The sequence below is a fragment of the Papaver somniferum genome, chromosome 5, assembly GCF_003573695.1.
Source record: "Papaver somniferum cultivar HN1 chromosome 5, ASM357369v1, whole genome shotgun sequence".
Lineage (NCBI taxonomy): Eukaryota > Viridiplantae > Streptophyta > Magnoliopsida > Ranunculales > Papaveraceae > Papaver > Papaver somniferum.
In genome coordinates this window covers 143,850,841-143,855,055 of record NC_039362.1, presented here as the reverse complement: position 1 = coordinate 143,855,055, position 4,215 = coordinate 143,850,841, and positions in this window count along the sequence as shown.

Genomic DNA, 4,215 nt, shown 5'->3' with positions numbered 1-4,215 from the left:
TTAAGTATGCGTACCCGTACGCTTATTGGCGGGAGTTTTCCAACCGAAAATTTCTGCTGAGTTTGGTTTTGACAAACTCTTAACTAGTCACCTTAAGTATGCGTAGCCGTACGTATACTGGTGGAAGTTTTCAAACCAATTTTTTTTGCTGAGTTTGGAAAATAAAACAAACTCAAATCCGGTTGCTTAAGTACGCATACCCATACACATACTTAAGCTGGTTACTTTATCAAATCGGTCAGTTCATGAACTTAATCATTTAAATCATAAGTAATGCAATCTTTGCAAACCGTGGCTATAATGTTCATGATTGATTCAAGTGAATCAAACCGATTTTGTTTCGATTGTGTTCTTGTATACTTCTATGAGAATATAGCAACTGAACAACTCTTAAACTAGTTTCATTTGAGTCATTTGAACTAGTTATGGATAAGATGAATATGGTTGATATGAGAGCTATCATATGGAAAACTTCGGTTGACCATTGTTGAGCCAACATGAGTGTACATGTTTGGGTACGGTTACATAAACCTAAATGAGGGTACATTTCATTTGTGTGTAACAAGCTAAGTTCGATCTAACAGTTAAAAGATATTAGCTTGGTTGAATCAGGTTTTTTATCTAATAGTGATTATTGAATGCTTTATTACCAAAGTAACTTGGATTGCAAATCCTGATTTGAAAACTATATAAAGGAGAACTCTAGCAACTGGGAGACCTAATCCCTACACTTCTATGTGTTACTAGTTGCATAAGCTAGAGTCGATTCTCCTTTAACCTTAGGTTTTCCTAAACCTTGTTGGTTAACGACTTGAAAGACTTCATTGGGATTGTGAAGCCATACCCAACTATTTCTCTTGTAGTTGCGTGTTCTGATCTTTCCTGATTCTGTCGTTTGAGTACTATCTTCTCTAAGATTTGCTCGAGATTAATTTCTCCGATAGGCAAGATAAAACGTGATCACAAACACCTTCGTCTCATCGTTTGTGATTCCATAATATCTAGTTTCACCATCATACTATTTATATTATTGTGAGGTGATTGATAATACTAGGCTGTTCTTTGGGAATATAAGTCCGGTTTATCAATTGGTTCCTGTTCACCTTGATTTATCAAAATACGGAACAAAAAATCTTGGGTATTTCTGTGGAAGACAGATTTATTCAATCCTATAGACTTTTCTGTGTAAGACAGCTTTGTTTATCAAGCCTTCGACTTTGGGTCGTAGAAACTCTTGGTTGTGGGTGAGATCAACTAAGGGAATCAATTAGTATCCTGCTGGGATCAGAGACGTAAGGATTAAAACTGTACCTTGAATCAGTGTGAGATTGATTAGGGTTCAACTACAGTCCAGTCCGAAGTTCATTGGTAGTAGGCTAGTGTCGTAGCAGCTTAATACAGTGTGGTGTCAAACTGGACTAGGTCCCGGGGTTTTTTTGCATTTGCGGTTTCCTCGTGAACAAAATTCTGGTGTCTGTGTTATTTCATTTCCGCATTATGTTTTGTTATATAATTGAAATATCACAGGATGTGCGTTGTATCGATCAATTTGGAAATCCAACCTTTGGTCGTTGATTGAGATTGATGGATCCTTGAATATTGGTCTTTGGTACCGTTCAAGTTTACTCCTCTTATATTCAATCAGACTCGCAGATTTTTATTTGCTGATTGCGGATTGAATTAAGAGTTAGAGATATTCAACTCTTTGATATAATTTTTTCTAGATTGAGTCATACTGTCTAGTTGATTCTCTAGAAATTATACTGGAGTAAGTCCTCTCATATTGCCAAACGAATTGTTGGGTGTGGTTGTTAGACCCCCGCATTTTCATCCTTGTCATGATTTCCTTGATCAAAACGGCCAAGGAAGGAATTTCCAAGATGCCGCCGCGCCACATAGCCGCACACGCCATTTGGTCAGGGCCATTATGCCGCCCTATGCCAAACAAGATCACCTAGGCATTAAGTTCGATGTGGCAACTAGAGCTAATATCATTAAGCCATATTAGGATCTAACACCAATATGCCAAGACATAGCAGTCGCCAATTTGCCGCTATGCCATTGGCAGACGCCATCTTGCCGATATGCCATTGACATGCTCCACCTTGCCGTTATTCCATTGACAGGCGCCACCTTTCCATCTTGCCATTATGCCACTGGCAGGCGCCACTTTTCCATTAAGCCACTGGCAGACGCCACTTTGCCATTATGCCACTGGCAGGACTTTGCCACTATGCCGTTGGCAAGTGCCACTATGCCGCTTAGCTTGCGTGCGATTGGTCAGAATAACAATGTTTTGCACATTAGACCCACTCAGCAACTTGTTGCACTTTTTCCCACGAAACAATCGAGACATCAAACATGTCACAAAATGGGGGATACTCATCAGGGTATTGGTCTGGAGGTTTACAAACTGCGGCGTGCAACACGCTCATTACAAGAAAGTTTCAGGAAAGAGCGGACGGTTAAATATCAATAAGAGAATAGTGGGTGTAAGGCTGACCAGTTTCCCCTCACAATGGGAACGTGATGGTAAATCGCTTCTACACAACCCCAGTTCTCCACTACTTAACTATCTCCACTTCCTACGAGATCAGGGGTGCTCAATGACTTGTATAAATAGGTTTGCAACCTATTTGGACCAACAACGGAGTTTTGGTTAACAACACAAGTATCCAGAAAAATACCAAGAACTAATAGCTTACATTCCGCAAGCCAGTTCCATATTCTGATACAAGTCATAAAATAGCCACACCTTCAGAGTTAACCATTCTGATCTCAACACCTTCTTCGCTTCCCTCCCTAAGATCAACCCTTCTCCTTCACTTTATGACCGAAGAAATACTGGAACGGTCATTTCTTGGTTTAGGCCAGGATTGTACAGATTGATCTCTCAAATCTAAAGTACTCCCGTGTAGTGCATTTGTTTAGGGTTTAGATTCGTTTCTCGGCGATGCACCCAAATTTACCAAAACCAGCAGAATCAGTTTTTACCCATAAACAACTGGCGACCACAGTAGGAAAATATCTGTCGGTTGCAAAATCAGTTTCTCAACTTTCATTCCAGTTTTCTCAATTTCGAAAGGGTAGATCTTAGACCTAAGCCAATCATTAACCAAAAATTCATTTCAATCACCAATTCCAACTTTCTACCTTATGGTATACCCGGCTCATCCAAACTCTTCCAAAATCACGAATGCTCGAGATCCGATCACCACGGAAGGTATGGCAGAGATGCTGGAAGACGTTATCTCCAATCAAGCCAATATTGTCAAGTTGCAAAATGAGACGCTTCGTGTCCTGAAGAATATGGCAAGCCGATTGTGGCAAGGATCAGGGAACGTTTGCTCGGAGAACGCCACCATCTTTAGAAGTGACACAAAAGGTATTGAGTCCTTGTCTGAGGTCTGTGCCTCCGCCAACAACAACACAAACAGAGTACATAGCCGCATCAGACGAGATCAAAAGGAAAATGACCATCTAAACTCAGCCAATGACGAAGATCTAAGGCAATTTCACAAGGTCAAAGGAAGAGACCCGCCAGGTGCATCACAATTTTTGCAAGGTAAAGGTAAGGATCCGTCCTACGAAGCTTTATTGGGAAACTTGTACCTCCAAACTCTTACGGAAGTTCAAAGAGTCGTCCAACAATACGCATCCATGACTGCTCTGACTTTACTAAATAAAGAAGCACCAGAGGAATGGGAAATTCACCAAGGCATCTATGAAGGCGGGAACTGCACCAATGAACAATATTCAGTCCAATCGCTTCATGCTGCCGTCACTGATGCAGAACCATCAAGAGGACTTGCGTTTCAACAAAGTTTCCAAACTAAACGATCCGTGCCTGAGTCAACATTTGTAGTCTCAACTCCACCCTCAAAGCAAGCTTCGCGTCAAAGTATGCAAGAGTTTCCGCGACAACAACCTCTAACACAATAGAAGCCATACTCGAAATACCCGCATTTTCCGCTCCCTATAAGGAAAATTCTGGAGTTACTGGGAGTTTGGGTATGAGATGGAGTGGTTAAGTTTCCTCCTGTATGGCGCCCGCCAACTGATCAAGAGATGTTAGACTCAAGATATTGCCACTATCACAGGTTCATCCATCATCCTACCAGTGAATGCAATGGCCTAAAGCGCATTGTCCAAGAAAAAAATCAATTCAAGAGAGTTATGCCTGGGAACTGAAGATCCTCCACGTTACTACGAATC